We start from the raw sequence: 27179 nt of genomic DNA on the forward strand, positions 1-27179 counted from the left end.
AGACTGGAAGCCAAGTTTCCAGCACATGAACGTTGAGGGGACAAATCATAACAAATGGCAAGCTGTAAATCAGCTGCCCCAATCACTATTTTCTTCACTTACATTGTCCTAGAAATATAACTAGTTTTCTATCTCTGTAAAATTTATTGATTATACTTTCATAGTTCTCTGAAAATTTAAGAATTCTGCTCACAACTTATACTAGGATTTCTCTATTTAACCTGATTATCTGGAGAGAATTGTCTTTTAAATACATAGCAAAACAAAGTAAAATCCATTTGCAAAACATAAAAGCAGAAATAAATGAGCTTCCCCCAAACATTATTAAATATTGTTGGAAATGGGTGAGAAGTGTGAAGCAATTTGAAAACTTTTAATACTTACACTGAACTGTAGAATTATTTTTGACTAACTAGGGTTAAAATATATATGAAACTTGTTTTTGTAAAGTGAAATGCATGCAATGCTTTGTTAGAAAAAATTTAAGATGATGGTCATAATTATCATGAATATACATAGATTAACATCAAAGGTATGCTACCAATATATTTAGAGGTTATAGCTATCACCTGTATTTGAGAAAAAATATCACATGGAACACAGGTGCAAACTTGTGAAATATTAAGAAAACTCTAGTTGTTGAGATATCATTTGCTAAGGTGGTAATGAGAAATAAATTATTTCTGAGGTACAAATGCATAAATAACATGGAATTGAATTGATTCATTTCACAATACACAGTACTTAGAATCAGCATAATGGTCAGAATAAAGGTCAGAAAATTTCACATTTGATAAACAGCACAGGTAGGAGAGATAAAGAGAAGGGCAATAATGGTGAAGTGTGAGCCGTCACACAGAGAAGAGCTTCTCAGACTTGGCACGCGGCAGAGTCAACCCACTGCTGACTCCGTCTTCAGTAATATTTTACTTTCATGGGTTTTTTATGGAACTTACAAATTTGCACTTTTACCAAGTTCATGGGTGTTGCTCATGCTGTTGGTCTAGGCATTCCGCTTTGAGAATCACTGATATAGAAGGGTCTGGAACACTTTTACAAAGTTGATATCAGATTATCATGAAGTTTGGGAAAACAAATACCTTAACTTCCATGACTATAAAACTCATTGTTAAGGTTTTTTTTTTTCCTAATGAAAACATATAATTCCCCAATAAGCTTGGTCTGTTATCCCTTGGATATAAAGCATCCCCCAAAAGCTCATATATTGGAAAAGTGATATCCAATGTGGCAGTGTTCAGAAGTGAAATAATTAAATAATGAGAACTATAACATCATTAGTTGATTAATTTCATTTAATGGATTGATAATTTAAATGGATCACTGGGTGGTAACTATAGGCAGGTGGGGTATAACTGGAGTTCACTGAGAGTGTGCCCTTGGGGATTAAATTTTGTTTCTGGCTCTCCTATTCCCTCTCTCCTACCTGGCTGCCTCGAGGTGAGCAGCTTTCTTCTGCTACACACTTCTGCTATGATTTTCTGCCACGTCTTGGGCCCAGGGTAATAGAGTCAGCTAACTATAGATTGAGACCTCTGACACTAAACTGTGAGCTAGACTAAAATTTTCCCATAAAGTTTTCCCCCTCTAGCATGGGAGGAATAAACAAACTCTAGATAGGGCAGAGGGGTGGGAGGGGAAGGGAGGGGGCAGGGGGTTAGCAAGGATGGTGGAATGTGATGGACATCATTATCAAAGTACATGTATGAAGACATGAATTGGTGTCAATATATTTCTATACAACCAGAGATATGAAAACTGTGCTGTATATGTGTAAATAAGAATTGTAATGCATTGCACTGTCATTTATTTTTAAAAAATCAATTAAAAATAAAAAATAAATAAAGAAAAATTAAAGAAAAAAAATTTCCCCCCCCCTCTAAGTTGTTCTCCTCAGGTATTTTGGTCAGAGTAATGCAAATCTGACTAACACACTCCATTTTGGCATTCCTTTTTTTTTTTAATTAAAAGTGAACTAATTCACTTGGTACTTGTTATTTATTCTCACTTTCTTAAATAAGCCTCCTTTATAGAGCTGAAAATAGATTCTCAACTCACCGTCAAGTGCTTTGAGTTCCCTCTGGGATGAACTTAGGGCAAGAAAAATGATCATTTCTCAAAGTCTTTGGGTGTGATCTTCATGTAACTGTATAGACTTATACAACAAAATTTTCCTCCTGTGTCATTGCTGGATCATATATTCATTCCAGAACTAATTCAAATTTTAGATTTTTCCAGGATTTAATTATGTATTATTGATTAAATTAGACTTCCTTTCTCCTGGGCCCATCATTGTGTTTAGGAAGAATTACTGTTCTCTCACACATAACAATAAAAAGGGCTTCCAAAGGTTATTGGGAACTACCTCCAACCTTTGAAAGATAATGTGGATAAATGAACCAGTTTTATCAACTATCACAATTAGCAGATCACATTAAATGTTTTCTATTTTTATTGTTTCACCTGTAAAAGAAAACTGAGGATTGTCTTTGCAGAGATTTTTATGAAAAAAAAATATCTTGCATTAGGATTTAGTCAGGAAACAGAAACCAAAAATGCCTACAAAGCTTAGCCTAGTCATCCACTGGTATTCTGGTATCCACAGAGGATTGGATAGACCAATCTTTGGATAGAGGATTCAAGACCTCCCTCAGACCAAAATCCACAAACGCTCAAGTCCCTTATATAAAGTGGCTTAGTACCTGCACAGAATCTGCACATACGCTTCCATAGATTTTAAATCGTGTCTAGATTAATTATAATACATAATACTAATGAGAATGCTAAGTAAATGGCTGTTATGTAGTATTGTTTAGGGAATAATGTCAAGAAAAATGTCTATACATGTTCAGTACAGTTGCAATTTTTTTTCTGAACATTTTGAATTCCCAGATAGTTGGATTGGATGTAAGGATATAAACCTGTGGACTCAGAAGAACAACCGTATAAAGAAATAAAAATAAAGGATTGGCAGAATGAGGAACTTACCATTGAAAGTTAAAGAGAATAGTAAAGACCTTAGGAGTCACAGATGCATGGAGGAACCATGATCCTAGGGCTGAAATAGGTTGCCCTTAGAAGGACTCCCCTGGACTAACCCAGATGAGGTCAGATCTACAGAGAGGGAACAGCTGGGACTTACTGACTGCAGAAGTTACTCAGGTGTCTCATTATTGTGACTTGCTGGAAATCTCCCCTCTAGGGTGCTGGAGAAACTCAATGGTAAGATGCATAAGTCTTGAACTTGCTAGATGCTTTGGAAGCTGTTGGCCACCATGTGTTTCTGTAAGAGTCTGGAACTGTTCTCTGGGTAGCAGTTCAGGATAGTTCTGGGCCAATAGTCTGGGACAAGGGTCAGGTGCTGGCACATAGTGAATACTTAGTCTATATTAGCTGTTTGCTATCACAGGTGCAGCCATTACTGCTGGTGCTTCTGCTTCTGCTGATGTCACAGAGGGATGGGAGCTAGAAATTTAGAAACTGACAAATCTTGGCCCATAGCCCTTATCTGCCAATCATTTACCAGGGCTATTGGGCAAGAGACTTAATCATTTTAAGCCTCAGTTTCATTGTCTGTGAAATAGAAGTAATGATGGTATTCATCTCCTGGAATTACTGAGAGCCGTAAATAGGACCATAAAGGCAAATTGCCTTACATAGTAGCTGGCAGGTAGTAATGGATTTTATAAATGGATTTTAAATTTTTAAAAATAAATATTAGATTCACTTTCCTTCTAATGCATATTCCTTGGCAATAAGCATAAAGCAGAAGAAAAGAATCTAATGAGACAGTGAGTAAATAAGTTGAAAGAATGAAGCCTAAGTGCTTTTAACATGATTGATTACTCTGTCTTCTCTGTTTCTTGAGTCTGAATTCACCAGATTAATTCTAGCCAGATACCTCCATTATCCAGGGGACACCATGAATAGAAGTTCTAAATTCAATTGTGATTTTGTAAGGTAGCAAATTCATCAAGGGACTCACAACTCAGGTGCAAATCTATTGCTCATTCCATCCCACAAACTTCCACATCAATACTAGTGTAGAGGTTTCCATGGTCCCTTAAAAGAGATTTGAAACTACCAAATCATGCAGCATAAACTCAACATCTGGTCTATGTTCTCACTTGCATGTGGGCGTCTTCTGCATAAATCAGAGAAACTGAAATCACAATATCTTTTTGCTAGCCTTAGAGATTCGATTTTCAATTTTCACATTTGTCTAGGCACATTATAAAACTTGAGGGTTGATAGACCTGGTAAATTCATCCTGGTTACTGTGACAGGGGATCCAATTCTAAAGCACATAATAGTGTGTTTCTTGGTTGATCCATTATGGATAGCCACCATGACTGATAACTAATGACAGCCCCACTCAGCAGTGTAAGTTAGGTAAATCCAAAAAGGAGAGAACTGCTCATTGTCAAAAACAATGATCTGAGATTGAAACTTTTGACTAGTTACAGAAGCTGCCTGTTTAGAGAGAAGAGTCAAGAGCTTTTATTACAATATAAAATTAGTCTAGCTCAGTTACCATTCTCTGGCTTAGTGACACAATAAATTTCAATAACACAATATGTTATTACTCTAAGACATTGAATTCCTTCTTCACTCAGCTTGAATTTCCTTATCTGTATTTAGTGCTCAAAAATACTTGACTTCAATAATAAGTGAGATTTTATCTGACCTATCCAACTATTTATGAAAGGTTTTTTAAAGGGAAAATAAGCCCCTACTTGTTTTCCAATTGTGATAATCTCCCCTTTCCTACTTATGACAGGTTATTTGTAAATCAATAGCTCTAGTTTGCTAAATATTTATCCATGCAAGGTTTAGATCATTGGCAGTTACTCCATGGCAAAACAATTTCTAAAATAAAAATTCAAATAGAAGGAAAGTAAGGAATTATAATACTTTTGTTCAAATTATAAAAATAAAATAAGGCAGCCCTCTCTTTTCACCATGGCAGCACTAGGAGATATGATTTTTTTAAAAAAAATTGGATTCTATTTTCCTATAGAGACAACATTGATATTTGTCATTAGATGTGCTGCTAACAAACCTAAATAAGTCACATGCGCTATGTTCTATATTCTAAATGTATGTGTATGTATGACCTAAATATCTATAATCTATTCTTACACTAATATTCCAAGGTCTTCAAAGTATGCTAACCATTGCTTCACTTCCATTATACAATAGCTATATAGACATTTTATCTCAATAGCTTACGAATGCATGTAAATGGCTTTAAATATGTATGGCTTTATTTGTATCATACTTTGACATAAATGAATGTGTTTTCTCTGGCATGCTAAAGATAACCTCAAATTCTTTGACCTTCCTTCCATTGAAGAGGAGAGGTCAATTTTCCTTCCCCTTTAATCTGGACTAACTTATGAATACTTGGCTTTGTATATTACAGGAGATGTAATGCCTGGCTAGTTCAGGACTTATCCTTCAACGTACTACTTAATTAATTCCTCTTTAACTTTTAAGATATGGCTATTAAATCATTTAAAATTACATGTGTATGCATGTGTGTAAAATTAGACAGCGCAGCTCCAGACCAGTGTAACCATCAGCTAGAAACTGAGTGACCTCAGCAGATGTTACATGAAGTGAAAGAAATATCCAGCTGAAATCTTCCTGAATTTTTAACTCACAAAATCTGAAAGCTAGTAAAATAGCATTACTTTGAGCTATAAGCTTTGCAGTAGTTTGTTACACAGAAGTGGTTAACTGAATGACTTATACATAACATATTACTCAATTAATAGCAATTATGCTCTACCTTTTAGAATTTAGAAGGAAGCAATGTGGTTGGCCCAGGAGATATTTTCAAAAACATAGCCAATTTATTTTAACCTAAATTAAATTATTTGTAGCAAGTATAGTACTTGGAATTCATTGGATTATTTAAAATTTCTCTTTAAAGAAAGATTAGATCTGCACCAATAAAAACATAAGAAATAAAGGGTAAAAAATATCTTAACTCGTCTTCTTGTTTTAAATTACTAACTGGAACACAGAAAAAAGAAATAAAATGAAATGCAGTATTTCAATTAAACATCCTCAAATGAACAGAGAAGATGCCACTATCTCACTTATTAGCTCCAACATTTATATTGATATTTGTAATAATGCACAGCAGTGTCAAAAATCATGATTAAGAATCCTTTCTTAAGTCAGGGAAAAAAACTCAGATTAACTATCAGGGATACTGTTTTCAAGCTAGGCAATACAAAGTAATGTAACTCAGTTTTCTCATCCATATAATGGGAATGATGACATTTAACTACCCATTTGAATTATTGGGAAGATTCAGTTGGCTAATCTGTGTAAAGCACTCAGGGCCTGGCATGAAGTAAAAGGCAGAGCCTTTAGTAATAAATGAGAAAGATTAAAATATTATATATCTGCTTATAGCATGATTATAACACTAGTCATTATGCACATGTTATAAACTTGGCAACTTCTTGTTTCTCTCTTAATTAAGCAGGTGAAGCATCATACATGATTCTCTTCAGGATTAACAGGTGTCTGGCAAGACTTCAGATCTCTTGGGTCTCAAAATGCCGAGCATCCCATCAGATACCTAAAGATTAGTCATCCGTGGAGAGTCCTCTCTCTCTCCCTCCTCTTTTTCAAAAGCCAGATGTTTGGCATTTCACCAACATCATCCAAGACCTTCTGGACTGGGAACAAAACGACTGTATTCAAAGAGGAAGCAGATTTAGTGAAAGCACCACAGGGAACAAACCCATAAAATTAAAAAAAAAAAAAGCGGGAAACTCAGCACCAGCCTGATTTATGTCACTGCATGTCCCTGTTCCCAGGCCAGTTCCCTGACACACATCCAGGCTCCCGTGTTCACCCACCTTCTACACCAGGATTCATTCTCACTTCCACTTTTCTAATGCTGGCATTTTGTGAAATCCACGTTTTCTTTCACTTCTTCTCCCCTGTCTCTCTGGAGATTTTCAGAAAGGGTGTTTTGAAGAAGCCTCTGAGGGCTCAGGGATCTAGGAGTAGAAACCTGTTGTTTGACCCCATTTTCCATGGTGGTCTTTTTTGGTTTTTTAATAGTTAAGAAATAAATGGTACATCTCTGTTGTAGTCTCTGTTTGTAGAAAAGAAGGAAGGGGGAGAGAGGAAAGGAGAGAGGGAGGGAGGAAGGGAGAGAGGAAGGAAGGAGGGAGGGAGGGAGAAAGGGAGGAAAGGAGGGAGGGAGGGAGAGAGAGGGAAGGAGGGAGGGAGGAAGGCAGAGAGGGAGGGAGAGAGAGAGGGAGGGAGGGAGGGAGAGAGAGAGGGAGGGAGAGAGGGAGGGAGAGAGAGAGGGAGGGAGGGAGGGAGAGAGAGAGGGAGGGAGAGAGGGAGGGAGGGAGGGAGGAAAGGAGAGAGGGAGGGAGAGAGAGAGGGAGGGAGGGAGGAAGGGAGAGAGGGAGGGAGAGAGGAAGGGAGAGAGGGAGGGAGAGAGGGAGGAAAGGAGAGAGGGAGGGAGAGAGAGAGGGAGGGAGAGAGGAAGGGAGAGAGGGAGGGAGAGAGGGAGGAAAGGAGAGAGGGAGGGAGAGAGAGAGGGAGGGAGGGAGGAAAGGAGAGAGGGAGGGAGAGAGAGAGGGAGGGAGGGAGGAAGGGAGAGAGGGAGGGAGAGAGGGAGGGAGAGAGGGAGGAAAGGAAGGAAGGAAGGAAGGAAGGAAGGAGGAAGGAAAAGGAAGGGAGGAAATAAGGGAAAGAAAGAGAGGGAATAAAGAATGAAAGAAAGAGAAAGGGAGAGGAGGGAGAGGGAAGAAAGGAAGGAAAAAGAGGGAGAGAGAAAGGTGGAAAGGTTGGAGGGAATACAACATGTACACAAAAACATTTCTATTACCTTCCTTTTCAACAGCTGAGGGCGGTCCTAGGGGGTTGGTTTTGGAGTTCTGTTTCTATCAGGAGAGAGAGCCATGAGTCGTGGTGGCCCCTGGTTGGGAACAGTGTGGGAACACGTTGGGAACAGTGGTTTGAGGGTTTTTAAATGATAGGGAGGGTCCATAGCCTCCAGCAGATTTTGATTATAAATACAGGAATTTCTTCCAAGAAATTACTTCCTCATTGTATTTTCATGGCAATCCAAAAATAAACCAAAAATTATGCTGAAAACTGCCCTTTAAAAAGAAAGAGCAGATTGTTCAAATCAATCACTTTCCTGAAGCACATTGTTAAAGCTGTGGTGACAGCCATCATCCTTGGCCTCCCTCGCAACCCCTCCCAGGACCTGGGTATGAGAGACACAGGCAGGACACTCTGCACAGCCCACAGTGGCCACCATCCCCTGGGCTGACTCAGAGCTGGAGTCAGTAGTGTCTGTGCTAAAAGAGCACCCAGAGCAGGCCACCGTGAAGACTGGTGCCCGTGGGGAGCTTTGCCAACAGTGCCAGATGTATTCCTGTTCACCGTGACACCACCAACATCACCGTCAAGTACCTGAAGGAATTGTGTGAACAGCTCTCACAGGAGCTTACATGGCTGCAGGAGACAAGTAGAATTTTGTGGAAGAGGGGGATCTCTGTAAGCCAAGAGAAAAAAATATGTGAAAAATCTGAACTTTTAAAACTACCATATATGCGACAGAGTCAGAGCCTAAATGACAGTGTTTCAGTTAAAAACTTTGCTTTGTGATTTCACTGCCCTTGAAGATGTTAACTGTGTCACCACAGAACCATGGTAGACTGTAATTTATTACAGGTTGAGCATCCAAAATACAAGATGCTCCAAAATCCATAATGTTCCAAAATCATAAATTTTGCAAGCACCAACATGATGCCACAAATGGAAAATTGCACACCTGATCTCATGTAACAAGCTCAGTCAAAACACATGAGCAATGAAAATATTGCATAAAATTACCTTCAGACTGTATGTATAAGATGTGTATGAAACACGTGTGTTTATGCTTGGGTCTCATCCCTAATATAACTCAGCTACATGTATATGCAAATATTTCAAAATCTGTAAAAAAAAAAAAAAAATCCCTGAAATCTGAAACATTGCTGCTCCAGGCATTTCAGATAAGGGATTGAGTTGGGGTTTTTTTGTTTGTTTGTTTGTTTGCTTGTTTGTTTGTTTTTAATTATTGTTTGAGTTTTGGTTTTTCCTAACAAAGTTTCATAGGCTGAGATGCACAGTACCCAAGAGTATGACCAGAGCATCACCTTCCACTTTATGAAAAATTTATACTCAGTTATCTGCCTAACTGGACTGTGAATAAATAATAGATTCCTAACAAAAGGCTATCGAATAAAAGGACCAGTTGCATGCATTTATGGACTAGCAGCCACTACACTACAGACAGAAGTAATTTTTCTCTGGTAAGTATGTTCATTTCACCCTCCAAGACAAATATTCTGTCTCACATTGGGCTGAAGAAGGAGTGTCTGCTAGGTACCTCCTAAAGGCCTGCAAGGTTGTCTGAGCTTCTGAGATTCAAGCCACAAACCCAATGCAGAAGCAAACGGGGCTTCTAATGGCTTTACAGCAAGCAACACCAGCAAATAAAACACACAGCAGGAGTCAACCAAGTTTTAACTGAGAAGACACCAAGGAATCATGCAATGGGGGGAGAGCTCTGCATCAAGTTCTTACCCTGCCAATTTTGGGCTGTCAGCACTTGGAATAGTTAAGGGGTGTATCTATAACCAACTGCAAGATACTCCAGAAATATTTTGTATTTGAAACTGTTACCCACTCTTCATTCCTGCCAATACTTTTTATAACATAGAAGTCTGAGGCCTGCCCCAGAGTATAAATAAGCAATGATAAAGGTCACAGTTCTAAATATAGTATCTTGGTTCAATAACAAAGAATAGAGAAGTTTCTCCTCTTAAGATTCTTTTCTTCTTTGTGAACTTCATATTAATTTAGGGTTTGGGCTGATAATAGCAGCTTTTCATTTTCTATAAATTGCGACATTTGGCTTCATACTGTATTGTGAAGACATGAGCATCACTCAGCACATAGAGAAAATGCTTTTTCTTTTTTGAAAGGTACAAATGTGCTTATTTTTTTATTTATATGTAATAGCAGAATGCATTACAATTCTTTTATATAGAGAGAGCACAATTTTTCATATCTCTGGCTGTATACTTAGTGTATTCCACCAATTCATGTCTTTATATATGTACCTTGGATAATACATACAAACAACAATAAATATTGGCAAGGATGTGGGGGAAAAGGCACACTCATACATTGCTGGTGGGACTGCAAATTGGTGCAGCCAATATGGAAAGCAGTATGGAGATTCCTTGGAAAATTGGGAATGGAACCACCATTTGACCCAGCTATTCCTCTCCTCATTCTATACTCTAAGGACTTAAAAACAGCATACTACAGGGACGCAGCCACATCAATGTTTATAGCAGCATAATTCACAATAGCTAAATTGTGGAACCAAACTAGATACCCTTCAATAGATGAATGGATAAAAAATATGTGGCATATATGGAATATTCCTCAGCAGTAAAAGAGAATAAAATCATGGCATTTGCAGGTAAATAAGTGTCATTGGAGAAAATACTGCTAAGTGAAGTAAGCCAATCCCAATAAACCAAAGGCCAAATGTTTTCCTTGATATAAGGAGGCTGATTCATAGTGGGATAGGGAGCAGGGAGCGGGAGCGTGGGAGGAATAGAGGAACTCTAGATAGGGTAAAGGGGTGGGAGGGGAGGGAGGGGGCAGAGGGTAATTAATGATGGTTGAGAAAATGTTTTTTTTACCACAGAAAACACTGTGTGTTCTTGAAACCACAAGAATGTTCTGGTTACTAAAAGCTGATACGGTGCTGCAATGTGCCTTAGCAATGGAAGCATCATCCCTCGTGAACCCTCCTGCGGGATCTCCCAGCCATTTGCTTTTGTGGGCAGGGACCTTCTTGTGACCTTCAATGAAGGTTCTCCATCCACATGTCAGTCTCTCTAACTTTCATTTCTGATTTCTCTCTCACATTCAGGATTGTCTGAAAAGAGCTGTAACAATCCATTTACCTGCTATCTAGAAAAGAATCTTCTCACTACATAGCTTCAATATAAGTGGCAGAAGGGGTCCAAGTACCTATCCCATACTATATTCAGGTGAGTCAGCAAGGCTATTCCAACCAGGGAAGCCCTGAGAAAAGCTCAGCATAGCTCCAGATATGCCAAGAAATGCTCAGAAACAACTCTAAACAAGCATGAGGTCATCTTGAAATCTTGTACTTCTAAAAGAGAAAATCTCTCTTTTCCTTCCTTTAAATTTGTTATGCACAAAGTGCTACCGTATTAAGCACTGTAGCATGTGTTTATAACCACACACACACACACACAGTGTTTCCCATACCTGAATATGCATCTTGCCCAAACGCACAAGAAATTGAGCCAAACATTCTTTTTAGCAATTTACAAATTCTAGCTTTCTACTAAGTCTGGGGAGATCATGCTGTCACGTCCCAAGGCAGCTTTGTGCCCTTTGCATGCAGGTACACAGGGATGTGTGCTGTGTGTCCAGAAGGAGAACTTTTGATGCCATGAATGTTAATCTCCAGGATCTGGCATCAGAGTGGCTCTCTGGCTGTGGTAGAGCTCCATGCCATATGGTGGCTGCTCCCCCGGGCTCTAAACACAGGTTATGACTATAACAAGGAAAAATGTTAACAAGTATTGCAAGGTGATGACAAGGTCACAGAGGCAGAAGTTTGTGGATGTGGTGATGACAGATGGTTGTCTGAAGGACCCTGAAGGAGACACAAGATAACCATATACCCCTGACTCTCATATTCCTCCCCTGAGAGTCCTTGCAGAGAGTTTTTTTCTCGCTCCTTCATTACCCACTTTTAATCTGGAGTCATTTCTTGTCAATTCCCTTTCCAAGAGCCGCATTGTCCAACACAGTAGCCATTGGTCACATGGGAATATTTCAATTTCAATTCAAATCAATTAAAATGAAACAAGCTTTAATTTCAGCCCAACCACACTAGCCGTATTTCAAGTGTTTAATAGCTAGATGTAGTTACCAAAAATATATGGGACAGCAGAGATTATTGCTTTTCTTTAATAGGGCTCTTGTTTTTGTAACTTCAATCATAATCCACTCTGGTATCAGCAGAGCTTGGAGTCTTAGCCTTGCTCTTCCATCAATAGCCTCTGTAAGACAGTTTGATCACACAGGTTCTACTAATTTAGATTCTGCCACATGGAGATATCTGAGGTCAATGTCCCTTCAATTTCCTTCCATAAATGGTTAAAATCAATGGAATGATGCTGTTTCAGGAAGGAGCAAATATATTTACTAAAAATAGCTAATGTTTATTAAATGTATAACCAATGCCAAACATTGATAGATCATTGAGTGCTTTTCCAGATTGTCCTTTTAATCCGCAAAAGTCTTTTGTGTAGGTATCATCTCTTTTTTTAACAACTCAAGGAACAAATGATCAGAGAAATTTTAAAACTTGGTCAAATTACAGCACAAAGTGGAAGAAGCAAGACTTGAACCCAAATCTCTCACTCCAGAGCCTAAGTCTTCAGCACTATGCAGGTTTTCCTCTTCACCATGGTATACTTTGGTCTTCCTAGATATTTTACATAGTATCTCCTTTGATCATCCCAGAAGTCTTACAAAGTACTCTGGGCCTCACTGTATGCCTGAGACACATGTGTGATGAGTAAAAAGTTCATGAAGATTATTTTTCCAAGTTACAGAGAAGCAAAATGAAACTAAAGACCCAGAGATACATTGGTGTTAAATGGTGGAACTGGAAATCTCAGTTGAATCCTCTGACCCCGTTAGTGCTAAAGCTAAAGCCCTGTTTTCATGATGTTCAAAAATAAATAAAGGAATATATAAAATAATAGGTTCTATCTTAGGAATTTTCCCTTACACTTAACAGGGATTTTTAGTTCCAAAGGGAAGATGTTAAGCTCACATGAGCCGCTGGCTTCCTCACCTGGACCCACGATGCAGAAGCCGCAGAAGCCGCAGATGTAATGTGAACAGGTAAGTTGGTCTCTGAGCATTCCATAAGAATCATGAGGAATTCTTGGAAAAAGGAGAAATTCTTTTTTTCTATTTGAAAGAAATGCAGCAACTAGACAAGAAGAGAGTCAGTTGTGAACAGCAGTACAGGACTGGGAAAAGGCTCCCGAAGGTGAGCATTCTTTTATTTTACACCATCATTCTGCACATAAAGGCAGACCAAGATCCACCCTATTCCTTCCATAAAAGAAATCCATAAGTGAGCCTCTACCAACAAGAGAGTCAGTCCTGAGTGGAGGTATAGCAGGCTTCCCAGGGTAAATCTCAAATATCAAGAGATGTGTGAGGTATGATCACCTACAAGAATTCTCTCCTCTTTCTATTCCCCTCTCACACGTGTGGATTAAGAAATCATCAGAGAGCTGCTGAAGTTTTTCCAGGTCAGAGGCCCATGGGGGGAAGGGGAAGAAATGGAGATTGGTAGGGCTCAGTCTACAAAGTTAGAGGCTCCTCTGTCCTGAGGCAAGAAGTCCAAATCCCCTTTGGAAAAGAACAAGCTGTAATTTTAGTGTTTTCCTCCTACCAGACCCAGATTATAAGCCAAAGGTAACAGAGAATTTCAAGAGAAGTAAGTCCAAGAGGGGAAAAAAAACATTTGGGAGTAAGAAACTAACCAACCTATCAAGGATTATAGAATTAATTAACCAGATAGAACAGGAATTTCAAGTAAGCACAAATAAATATTTTCAGAAAAACACTAAAATGAAGAGTCAAGTATATAGCTGGGTGCAGTGGTGCATGACTGTAATCTCAGCAACTCAGGAGGCTGAGGCAGGAGGATCACAAGTTTGAGGCCAGCCTCAGCAACATAGACCCTATTGATGTGGCTCAGTGGTAAAATGTCCCTGGCTTCCATTTCCAGTATCAAAAAGAGTCAAGTGCATGAAGTAACAGAACGTTCAATTGGGAATGTTAAGCATGAAATATTTCCCCATAAAAAAAGAAAGCAATTGATACACTGAGCATAGAATGTACAGAGAACATACCATTATCACACAGAAGATACTGTTGATGAACGGTCAGTGCTTGCAGCAGAAAAGGATTAAGTGATAGAAAGAAGCATGGAAACATCAAGAGATGGAAGGACAGGAGTAGAAATATTGATAGGTATCTAATAGGAGCCCTGGATAAAATGATCAATAAATGGGTGAGGACATTTAAGAAAATACTTACTTGAAATTTCCCAGATTAAACTAGGATAGATAAGAACTCAGCAAACTATGTCTTTATACACAAAGATCATGATAATTTTCTAGGATCATTTACATATATCTACATAAAAATATGAAAGATGGATCAAAGAGATGCACATTAAATATACAGTATAAGGGTAGAAATGGGGGAAAGTATAACAAAATATGATCAAACAAAAAAAGCAAGCACTTCAGAAACATGACAAAAATCTAATTCGTGGTTAACTCAATTTTGTATTCTTGAGGTCCAAAAATAAAGAAATAGAGTCAGGGCTGGGGTTGCCCAATATTGAAAAGCTCCCATCACGGTGAATAGGGAGTCACGGCTGCACAGAAGTAGCAGGAAGGGATGGAATGCACCCTGTGCTCCTGGGGTTGAAGACCAGCTCTACAAAGGGTACTTTGGGGGACATTATTTCACCGCTATGTGCCTTGATTCCATCATCTGTAAAAAGACATGATAATACAACAGGACTGTAGTGAGGACCAAATGCATTCACATTTGCAAAGTAGTTAGACTAATATCTGGTGTGGATTAAGTGTTGGTTAAAAATGCATAGCATAGGCTGGGATTATGGCTCAGCGATAGAGCACTCACCTAGCATAGGAGGGACCCGGGTTCGATCCTCAGCACCACATAAAAATAAAGGCATTATGTTGTGTCCATCTACACCTACAAAAAATACATAAAAAACGCATAGCATGATACACAGCTATGGTCACATAGTATAAGTTCTAGTGCTGTACTGCACAGTACGTTGACTTTAGCTTTAAAAAAGTGTATATTTCCAAATAGCTAGAAGAGAGGATTTTGAATATTCTCATCACAAAGGATTGATAAATGTTTGAGGAGATGGATATGTAAATTATTCTTATTTGATCATCACATAATTGTGTATGTATGCATTATGTGCCACCCATACATTACAATTACTATGTGTCAATAGAAAATAAAATAAAACTTAAAGAAGTATAGTACATTTGTTGTCTTTCTTAATCAAACCACTTGGGAGTACTTCACAGAGTTTTAAAGTAGCTCTTTGTATAAAAGAGCCTCTGAAAACTGACATTTCAGAGCAACAAAAAGCACACATATTGAGAAAGTGATTTACATGATGGCCTTTGGAACCTGCAAGATAAAGGGAATTCTAAATTTGATGAGGGAATTGACAATATGTTTCAATGAATTGTCATGATACGTGCTTTTATCCTCAATCTCTAAGGGAAAATATGTTGAAAAATATTACCTATGTGAATTGTGAACTGGGGTACGTATGTATTCTTGAAGTCCCAAAATAAAGAAATACAGTCAGGGCTGGGGTTGCCAGCCTGAAAGACCTTAGCACACTATATTCACTATATTCAAGACCTTAGCATACTATATTCACTCTCTTTGTTATCTTCCTTTTGTCTTATTATATCTATTTCTAAAAGAGAAAACCCAGTCTAACAGCTCATTTTTAAAATACTATCTTTACTAATAATGATCATCAATGACTCATTTTAAATTTTAAGTGATTTTTAAAAGATCACTTGCTCAGGTCTTTATTTAGAAGCTCACCTCGCTAGCTACATATTTCTTTTCCACTCAGCAATTGACTGTCTTTTTAATTTCCAATGAATTTGAAAATCTTGGAACTGTATTGTTTTACCTAATAGCTACATAGAAGGAACTCAGAGTATTTAGCCTTTCCTCTCCAAAAAAATAACAATTAGAGTAAAGTAATTCCCCTAGATGTGAAAGTATTTAACAGATTTGGAATGGCTCCGTTTGTTTTACAAACAAAGTCTGATATTCAATGCTTTTTTATTTCACATTTTTAACCCCAAATGACTGCAGGTAACGGAAACCATGGAACATGCATGTGTAGATAAGGGAGGACTATTGTATGAACTTGTGTTATGGTTTGACAGACTTGGGAAACTCTTCTGGGCCACAAAACCATGTGTTTTTATCTCCTGTCTTCAGTACCACATACACCTATCAAAAAATGGATGTAACTCACTACTGCACTTTTTATGCTATAATCCCGCACCAAGTAACTTTTTAATACTGAGACAATAACTACTTAATAACCATTAATTTTTTCCCTATGAGCCAAACAGAGTGAAAGACCTTAATTTATGATTGTTGGGTTTTGTAACAGTAATGCAAGGGAAGTGTTGAGATTCTACAAGAAAGGGAAGGGACTGAGTATCAGAAAGACTAGGACACTCCCCAAGGACACAGAGCTGAAAAGTCTTTGACTCCAAGCTCACAGACTTACCAATCACCCTGTCTTATTAAGCAACCTGGGTAGGATTGTAAGACAACCCCAAGAATCCAGTCTGTTTATGAAATGATCAGCATCTTCCAAACCTGGGTCTCCATGGATACCCCTGTTAGCTCTTAGAGCAGAAGGCAGCAAGTTCTACAAGGCATCTCAGCCTCCCATCTCCCTTGATGGGAGGACCAGTCCACTCGAGACCTTAGCACACTATATTCACTCTCTTCATTGTCTTTCCTTTTGTCCTGGGTGAACCTTTCTGTTACACTTAGAATTATATCTGGAAGACTCCTGAATGTCAAGGAGAGACCCTAAATTCCTGGAGTACTTACCTTGTGAAGAGCCCTGTAGACCAGCCCACCTCTCACCATCTTTTGTTTCTGCCCATGTCTTGAACTTGGACTTCTTGACTTTAACCCCAGACCTTGACCCTGTTCTTTCTTGACTCAGTTTCTCCTGGGTCCTCCTGAGCTGTAATACCTCAGATCCACACTGCAAGAAATGGAGACACACAGACAACTTGGAAAAAACAAGGAAAGAAAGTGCCCCAAACAAACCAGGATACTACAATAACAGAATCCATTGACAGTGCTTTTGATGAAATGTCAGAGAAGGAATTCAGAATGTACACAATAAAATGATCTTCAAATTAAAGAATGACATAAGAGAGCAAAGACAGGCAAAAAATGGTCATTCCAAAAAAGAGACAAGAGAGTAAATACAGGCAACTATTGATCATACCAACAAAGAGATAAAAGAGCAAGTACTGTAGCAAAACATCACTTCAAGAGAGATTCTGAAAAAAAAAAAATCATAAATCCTTGAAATAAAGGAAACAATAAACCAAATAAAAAACTCAATAGAAGGCATCACCAACAGACTAGATCACTTGGAAGACAGAATATCAGATAATGAAGATAAAATATACAATCTTGAAAATAAAGTTAACAACACAGTAAAGATGGTAAGATACCATGAACAGAACATCCAAGAACTATGGGATAGCATCAAAAGACCAAATTTAAGAAGTAACACAAAATCTCTTCAATGAGGTAGTATCAGAAAATTTCCCAAACATGAAGAATGAATTGGAAAAGCAAATACAAGAGGCTTACGGGACACCAGATGTAAAAAATTACAACAGATCTACACCAAGACAAATATAATGAAAATGCATAGCATACAGAATAAGGATAGAATCCTAAAGACCACAAGAGAGAGAAATCAGATTACATAGAGGAGGAGACCAATTTGGATCTCAGCAGATTTTTCAATCCAGACCCTCAAAGCCAGGAGATCCTAGAACAATATATATCAAGCTCTGAAAGAAAATGGATGCCAACCAAGAATCTTATATCCAGCAAAATTAAGCTTCAGAATTGATGACAAAATAAAAACTTTTCATGATAAACAAAAGTGAAAAGAATTTATACCAAGAAAGCCTGCACTACAGAGCATTCTTGGTAAAATATTCTAAGAGGTAGAAATGAAAAACATCAATGAAAATCAGCAAAGGGAGAAACTAAACTAAAGGAAAGGCCAATCAAAGGAGAAACCAAGTTAAAAACCAAAAATAAACCAAAATGTCCAGGAATATAAATTATATTTCAATACTAACCCTGAATGTGAATGTCCTAAACATATCAATTAAAAGACAGAAACTGATAGATTGGATTTTTTTAAAAAAGCAATAATATGCTGCCTTTAAGAGATTCATCTCCCAGGAAAAGACATTCAAAGTCTGAAGGTAAAAGTTTGGGAAAAAACATACCACTCACATGAACTGCATAAATAAGCAGGGTTTCCATCCTCATATCAGATAAAGTGGACTTCAAACCAAAGCTAGTGAACAAGGATAAAGAAGGACATTTCATACTGTGTAAGGGATTTCTACATCAACAAGACATAACAATTATAAATATCCATTCCCCAAAAATGGGGCATCTATGTATATCAGACAAACCTTTCTCAACTACAAGAATTAAATAGACCATAACACAATAATACTGGGTGACTTTAAAACACCTGTGTCACCACTGGATAGATCTTCCAAACAAAAACTAAATAAAGAAACTATAGAACTCAATAAAACAAGCAAAACTTCAGTCTTAACAGACATATACAGAATATTCCATCCATCAACCAGTGGATACACTTTCTTCCCAAGAGCACATGGATCCTTTTCCAAGATAGACCATATATTTTTCCATATAGCAAGTATTAGCAAATACAAAAAAATAGAGATACTACCATATTTGATCATAATGGAATGAAATTAGAAATCAATAATAAAATTAAAACTAGAAACTACTCCAACATCTGGAGACTAAACATTATGCTATTGAATGACACATGGTTAACAGAAGACATAAGGAGTAAGATTAAAACATTCTTAAAGGTAAATGAGAACTCTAATACAACTTATCAAAATCTCTGGGACACTATAAAGGTACTAAGAGGAAAGTTTACTGCATTAAGTTCACTAATTAAAAGAATGAAAGGTCAACCAATAAACCACCTGTCATTATATCTCAAAGCCCTAGAAAAAGAGAAACAAACCAACACCAAAAGTAGTAAAAGACAATAAATAATTAAAATCAGAGCAGAAATCAATGTAATTGAAACAATTCAAAAAACTGGTCCTGTGAAAAAATAAATAAGACAAATCCTTAGCCACTCTAATAAAAAAGAAGGAGAGATAAAACTCAAATTATTGAAATTTTTGATGAAAAAGGAAATAGCATCACAGACACTATTGAAATACAGAAGAAAATTAAACACTATTTTGAAAATCTATACTCCAGGAAAAAGGGAAAACCTTAAATACAATAATAAATTTCTAGAGGCATATGATCAACTTAAACTGAGTCAAGAGGACATACACAATTTAAACAGATCAATTTCCAGCAAGAAAATAGAAGATGCCATCAAAAGCCTACCAACCAAGAAAAGCCTGGGACCAAATGGATTCACAGAAGAGTTCTACAAGACCTACAAAGAAACATATTAATATTAATTCTATCAATACAAAATTAATATGGTCAAAATGGCCATACCACTCAATGTGCTATAGAGATTCAATGTGATTCCAATTAAAATCCCAACAGCGTTCCTTATAGAAATAGAAAAGGCAATTATGAAATTTTTTCATGAAATTAAAAAGGAAGGAACCCTTCCAATCTCATTCTATGAAGCTAGTATCATCCTGTTACCAAAACTAGGCAGAGACACATCAAGGACAGAAATTTCAGACCAATATACCTGATGAACATAGATGAAAAAATTCTCAGTAAAATTCTGGCAAATTGCATACAAAAACATATTTAAAAAATAGTGCACCATGATCAAGTGGGGTTCATTCCAGGGATACAAGTTTGGTTCAAAAATATGGAAATCAATGAATGTAATTAAACATATCAGTAGACTTAAAAGTAAGAATCATATCAATTGATGTAGAGAAAGTATTTGACAAAATACAGCACACTTTCATGTTCAAAACACTAGAAAAACTAGGGACAGTAGGAAAATACTTTAACATTGAAAAGCTGTCTATACTAAACCCAAGGCCAGCATTATTCTAAATGGAGAAAAATTGGGAACATTCCCTCTAAAAAGTGGAACAAGACAGGGATGCCCTCTTTCACCACTTCTCTTCAACATAGTCCTGGATACTCTACCCAGAGCAATTAGATGAAAGAAATTCAAGGGGTATGAAAGGGAAAAGAACTCAAGCTATCACTATTTGCCAATGACATGTTCCTATACCTAGAGCATCCAAAAAACTCCACCAGAAAATGTCTAGAATTAATTAATAAATTTATCAGAGTAGCAGGATATGAAATCAATGCCTATAAATCAAAGTCATTTCTTTACATCAGTGATGAATCTTCTGAAAAAGAAATTAGAAAAAAAATACCCCATTTACAATAGCCTCAAAAAAAAAAAAAAAAACAACAACTTGGGAATCAATTTAACAAAAGAGGTGAAAGACCTCTACAATGAAAACTACAGAACACTAAAGAAAGAAATTGAAGAAGATCTCAGAAGATGGAAAGATCTCCTATGCTCCTGAATAGGCAGAATTAATATTATCAAAATGGCCATACCACCCAACGTGCTATACAGATTCAATGTGACTCCATTTAAAATCCCAACAGCATTCCTTATAGAAATAGAAAAAGCACTCATGAAATTCATTTGGAAAAACAAGAGACACAGAATAGCCAAAGGAATCCATATCAAGAAAACTAAAGAAGGAGGCATCACAATTCCAGACCGTAAAATGTACTACAAAGAGATAGTAACAAAAACAGCATGGTAATGGCACCAAAACAGACATGTAGACCAAAAATACAGAATAGAAGACACAGAGACAAACCCACAAAAATACAGTTATCTCATACTAGACAAAGGTCTGAAAAACATACATTGGAGAAAAGATAGCTCTTCAACAAATGGTGCTGAGAAAAGTGGAAATCCATGTTCAGCAAAATGAAATTAAATTCCTATCTCTCACCATACACAAAACTTAACTCAAAGTGGATCAAGGACCTAGGTTAGACTAGTGACCCTGCACCTATTAGAAGAAAAATTAGGCCTAAATCTCCATCATGTTGGATTAGACCCCAACTTCCTTAATAAGACTCCTATAGCACAAGAATTAAACTCAAGAATCAATAAATGGAATGGATTCAAACTAAAAACTTCTTCTCAACAAAATAAGCAATCAGTGAGATGAATAGAGAGCCTACAATTGGGGAACAAATTTTTACCATACACACATCAGATAGAGAACTAATCTCTAGGATATATAAAGAATTCAAAAATATTAACACCAAAAAACACAAATAACCCAATCAATAAATGAGCTAAGGAATTGAACAGACACATCTCAGAAAATGATATATAATCAATCAACAAATATATTTAAAAATGTTCAATATCTCTAGCAATTAGAGAAATGTAAATCATAACTACTCTAAGATTTCATCTTACTCCAGTCAGAATGGCAGCTATTAAGAATATAAACAACAATAAGTGTTAGCGAGGATGTGGGGAAAAAGCACACTCATACATTGCTGGTGGAACTGCAAATTGTTGCAACCAATCTGGAATGCAATATGGAGATTCCTTAGAAAACTGGAAATAGAACCACCATTTGACCCAGTTATCCCACACCTTAGTCTATACCCAAAGGACTTAAAATCAACATACTATAGTAATGCAGCCACATCAATGTTTATAGCAGCACAATTCACAATAGCTAAACTGTGGAAGCAACCTAGATGCCCTTCAGTAGATAAAGGGATAAAGAAACTGTGGTATATATACACGATGGAATATTACTCAGCATTTAAAGAGAATAAAATCATGGCATTTGCAGGTAAATGGATGGAGCTGGAGAATATCATGCTAAGCAAAGTAAGCCAATCCCAAAAAACCAAAGAGGGGCGGGATCATGGGAAAAATGAAGAAACTGTAGATAGGGCTAAGGGGAGGAATGGGTGGGGAAAGAAAATGGGGGCAGGAAAGATGGTAGAATGAGATAGACATCATTATCCAAGGTACATGTATGACTGCACATATGGTGTGACACTACATCTTGTAAAACCAGAGAAATGAACAGTTGTGCTGCAATTGTGTACAATGAATCAAAATGCATTCTTCTGTCATATATACATAATTAGAATAAAAAGGTAAGCCAATTTTTAAAAAAAATTACAAAGCAATGTTCTTCAAATGGTTTGGTAATGATCAATAAAGTTTACCAAAATCCAGTAATACATATAGTGTATGTGTATGTGGGGTAATGCACATGTTATATTTATAATATAGATGTATACACATGTAGCATACATAAAATTTTTGTGATATATAATACCTTATATATAAGCATATATTTGCTTATTGTGTTTATCTGTGTGTGCAGATGCATAGTGCATATGTGTATGCATATGTGTAACATATTAAATATATTTTCTATTTTTATTGCTTTTTCTTTAGTTTCCAAAATTTATAAAATTCCAGACTCTATCACATATTATCCATCCCATATGAGTAAATCATAGTGTTAAGACCCCCCCTTTAGCCTCTGAGCTAAGTTTTCTAACTACATGAAAAATTTGCCAACCTAATCGCCCGAAAAGTTTTTCCCAATAAGTGATACTATGCATCACCTCCAGTCTGAGATAAACAAAAGTACTGAAGTAATGAGTTGTTATATAGCTAGTGGATAATGTATGGAACGATAGTTGGAAAGGTAACATTGTACTAATCTCTAATTTATTTTAACTTGGGGATCTTAGGTTACAATCCATTTAGACTTTCTGCAAGCCTAAATTATGTGCAGACCACACCTAAATGGACAAGTAATTCAAGTCATGTAAATTACCCTGCTTAGTGATCAATTATAATTCAATTCTCAGCCAATTACTCTTCATTATTGAAGGAGACAAACTGTCCTGTTTTGGACTCCAGGCTGTAAACAATTCATAGGTATTCAGATTGTCATGTGGTTGCTAGGGGCAACCGAAAGTGTTAGTTTCTAATGCCATATGGAAATAACAGTTCTTATTTTATGTTTACAGGGCTGTTTAAAGTTGCAGCTCCTCAGCCTGATCCTTTGCAGCAGAGAAGAATGTCTTGAGATATGTGAGAGTACCTCAATCACATTCTCCCTCCTGCCTTAAACTTCCAGGTAATAAGGAAATTGATCTATCACCTCTAAATGTCATATTTTCCATATTTGTATAAGATCTGGCACTGAAAACACACACACACACACACACTCACACATGCACATCTCATTTGCTATTATTCTGTTATAACCATTGTTGGACTCTCACATGTCAGTGAATTTCTTATGTAACCTTTGTGAATCATGTAATGTATGGAAAGCTATTACTGTCCCCAAGAGGCACAACATGGACAGTGTGTCTTTTTGTTAACACCTACAATTCTAATGTGCAGGCTTAGGACAGAAAAATATTTCTCTGTGTTTTCTGTGAAGTGTCTGCAACAAGGATCTTTATTTTTATGGTTTGAGTCTTGCAATTTAGAATTCAATTTCTCAAGCAATCAGTGCCATAGAATTTTTGACCAGCATCATTTCTACCAGTACCCTAAATGGCAAAAAAAAAAACAAAAAAACCTATAAATAAAAATGTAAACAAATGAAATATCCCAAAACACACACACACACACAAAATTAGATTGCACTGAGAATCAAGGTTTTTTCTTGTCTGCATTAGCATGTGAATCTTGGAGAGGGATTTTGGTCATTCCACTTTTTTCTGGGATGCAGCACATGCTGTGATCCTCATTCAAAGTCCACGCCAGATCCACCTGGGCACATCCCACCTGGCCAGAGTGATCCCAGGAATCCCTTACACATAGTGCATACGGATTTGGGAGATTAACATGAAATTCTATCTGACCCATCCTTTCTCTCTGTCTCTGTCTCTATCTCTGTCTCTCTCCCTCTCCTTCTCTCTCTTCCTCCTCCCACTTCCAAATTTTTATAAGCCATGTGTCTTTTGCCAACTTCCCATCCTGGCTTCACATTGCTAAGCCTATTCCAGATTTCAGAAATATTTTTAATGATTAACACCTATTTTCTGTTTCTATCATTTCTGTGCCAGAAAGACTTGGGTTACATATTAACCATACTTGACAGTGAAACTAACACCAAATTAAGCCTGTACATTTGAGTTTGCAGAATATAAGTTTTTATGTCTTCACACCATAGAAATAATAAAATAAAATTTGAAAGAGAGGAATGGAAGTAGAAAGAATATGGATGCTAATGGCCTCATCTATAACAGCTGGGATTCAAAAATTTTACAGATCCAGTATGAAAATGGAAATTATATTTAGTAATTGGAGGAAACTAAAAGATATAATGTGATAATAGTAAATTAAATGGCGAAAGGGTAATTCTACTGTCAAAACTAGAGATGTTTTAAAAAAACAGGAAGAAAAAGGAAAACAAACAAATGAGTAATGACATATTCAGGCAGCAAAGACATAGGTAGCCAAGATCCAGAAAAATGAGCCTTAGGGAGAAGTGGCGGGTTGGACGTTTTTCCCTGGGGACTGTGCTGACTCCAACGTTATGGGTAAGAGGGCAGATGACCAAAAATAAAGCACAGCAGTGGAAGGAAGAGAAACTCAGCAGAGCCACCAACAACCTCACAGGCTTCGAGAGCAAACATTGGATCTTGTGAACAACTCAGGATGTTGGCAGCACCCTGCTCCCCAAAGGAACACACATTGGGAATAGGGAAGAACAAGATACAGGGAGTTCCTTGAAATCACCAAAGAATAAGATGTCTCAATTAAACTGCCTATAGCTTCAAAAATAAATCTTCTTAAGATATGCCAATTTCAAGGATGTGGGGGGGGGGCGGAGTTACACTCATCCATTGCTATTTGGATTGCAAATTGGTATAACTACTCTGGAAAACATTATGGAGATTCCTCAGAAAACTGAAAATGGAACCACAATTTGACCCAGTTATCCATTCCTTGGTATATACCCTAAGGGATTAAAATCAGCATACTGTAGTGACACAGCCACATCAATGTTTATAGAAGCTCAATTCACAATAACTAAGCTTTGGAACCAACATAGGTACCCTTCAAAGATGAATGAATAAAGAAAATAGAATCAGCCATAAAAAAGAATGACTTTATGATGGATGGAGCTGGAAATTATCATGCTAGGTGAAATAAGCCAATCCCAGAAAACCAGAGTTCAAATACTCTTTCTGATACATGGATGCTAACACACCATAAGGAGGGAGAGTAGAGAATAGAAGTTCATTGGATTAAACAAAGGGGAATAAAGGGAAAGGAGTGGGGATGGGGATAGGAAAGACAGTAGAATGAATCAGACATAACTTTTTTATGTGCATATATGAATACACCACCAGTGAAACTTCTCATTGTGAACAACCACAAGAATGGGAAGTTATACTCCATATATATACATATATATATATATATATATATAATATGTATGTATAATATGTCAAAATACACTTTGACATATAACTCAAAATGACAAATTTTAAAAAAGGAAAAAAGATACACCAATTACCTTGATTGGGTTATTGCACAATGAACATGTGCTCTGAAATATGACACTGTATCCCACATATATGTACAACTATGTGTCACTAAAATATAAATTTGCAGGTAAATGGATGGCGCTGGAGAAGATAATGCTAATACCAAGAACACAAATGCTGAATGTTTTCTCTGATATAAGGAGGCTGACTCATAGTGGGGTAGGGAGAGGGATCATGAGAGGAATACACAAACTCTAGATAGGGCACAGGGGTGGGAGGGGAAAGGAGGGAGCAGGATGTTAGCAATGATGGTGGAATGAGATGGACATCACTATCTAAAGTACATGTGTGAAGACACGAATTGGTGTCAACATACTTTATATACAACCAGAGATATAAAAAATTGTGCTGTATATGTGTAATCTGAATTGTAATGTATTCCACTGCCATTTATTTTTTAAAAATCAATTAAAAAATAAAATAAAATATAAAAAATAAGAGAAATAAGTTAATCCTCTTTAGCAGAAGTGAACATCATTCAGAGTCTCAACTTTTCTAATTCATCAAATAGAAAACTTATCAAGCTCACTAGGAGCTAAGATCATGTTACAAAACACCTAAGGAAGTCACAAACAACAACAACAAAAAGCTAACAGATCTAGATGATGAGTAACAACGCAGAATATTAAAAAATCTTTAATATATTCAAGAAATTAGGTGACAAGTAAAACTAAAATGTGATTAAATAAAAATTTATGATGGGAGAAAATTATTCTGTGGTCAAAAAAAAAATCAAAACAATGGTTTTCTCCAGGGAGATGGCAAAAAAAAAAAAAATCAAAACAATGGTTTTCTCCAGGGAGATGGCAAAGGTAATCTGCTGAGAAGGACATAAGGAAACTTAGGGTGATGATGTTATTCCTCACCTTGATATAGATTTTGTTTGCAAAGTCAGAAACTCACCAGATGGTACACCTAAGTTTTGTGTGTTTTATTATGCATAACTTTTATCTCAAGAGGAGTAAGAGAAAAAAAAATGTTGAACACAAATTAATAATATGCATTCTGAGGAATTTGGAAGAGATTGCCCAGATATTTGCAACTTATTTTGAAATGCATTTTAAAATTAGAAACAGATGAATGGAAAATAGAGAGATGATACATAAATTATAAGTCCAGTAAATACACATTGTAGAATCTAGGTGGCATGTGTATGAGTGTTCACCATACAATTCTTTCAACTTTTGCATGTGTCTAAAATTTTCATTGTGAAATGTAGGAAAAAATGAGAATAAAATAAATAAGTTCATCTTGATAATTTGAAATTTCAGATAATGGGTAAATTCCTAGTAAAATACATACCCCCCCCAAACAAACAACAGAAGAAATAGAAAATTGATGGAACTTCCTGTCTAAAAAATATTGAATTTATATTTAAAGAACTTCCTACAGAGAAAATTCTAAGTTGTTTGAGACTTTAAAAACAGACTCATATAAACATTTGCTTTCTTTCAAAAATAGTATTTTAGAGCAGTTGTAAAAGGGAAAAAATGTTTTCTCAATAGTTACATATAGATAGTTCT

Source organism: Marmota monax, unplaced genomic scaffold (genome assembly GCF_021218885.2).
Source record: "Marmota monax isolate L192 unplaced genomic scaffold, Marmota_monax_Labrador192_F-V1.1 WCK01_AAM20220418_F8-fsc00044, whole genome shotgun sequence".
Lineage (NCBI taxonomy): Eukaryota > Metazoa > Chordata > Mammalia > Rodentia > Sciuridae > Marmota > Marmota monax.